A 657-nucleotide genomic window follows, 5' to 3' on the forward strand; every position below is an offset into this window, starting at 1 on the left:
CTGTGCTAACTCCTTCTCAACTCAGGAAGGTCCCTCTGAATACAATGACAATCTGCTATCGATCAGTTCAGAACTACATTTTCCAACAACTCTTATCTGCTCAGGAATCTGTTTCCATGCCAGGTGCTGTATAAAAGGTTACTTACTCCATGTTGGACCATATCTTTCTAAGCCATATTACTCTTTTCAGTATTGTACCATTTATCCTGTTTCTCTAAACCTCTGGTTATAAGCCAGTTTTCTTAACATTGCATCTGTAGTTCACCACCAAGATCCACCTAAGTCTTGAGTCAAATTATTTTTATTTTTTATTTTTATTTTTTTTCCTCATTTAATTTAATTTAATTAATTAATTAATTTATTTTTTTCAAATAGTTTATTGTCAAATTAGTTTCCACATAACACTCAATGCTCATCCCCACAGGTGCCCTCCTCCATGCCCATCCCTCCTCTCCTCCACATCCATCAGTCCTCAGTTTTTGTCAGCATTCAAGAGTCTCCTGGTTTGCCTCTCTCCCTTTCCCCCACCATTTCCCCGCTTCTTCTCCCCCTTGTTCCTCTGTCAAGGTCCTCCTAATCCTCCTATACGTGCAAACATATGATATTTGTCCTTCTCTGCCTGACTTATTTCGCTCAGCATCACACCCTCAAGGTCCA

Source organism: Hyaena hyaena, unplaced genomic scaffold, assembly GCF_003009895.1.
Source record: "Hyaena hyaena isolate Hyena2069 unplaced genomic scaffold, ASM300989v1 scaffold_32, whole genome shotgun sequence".
Taxonomy (NCBI): domain Eukaryota; kingdom Metazoa; phylum Chordata; class Mammalia; order Carnivora; family Hyaenidae; genus Hyaena; species Hyaena hyaena.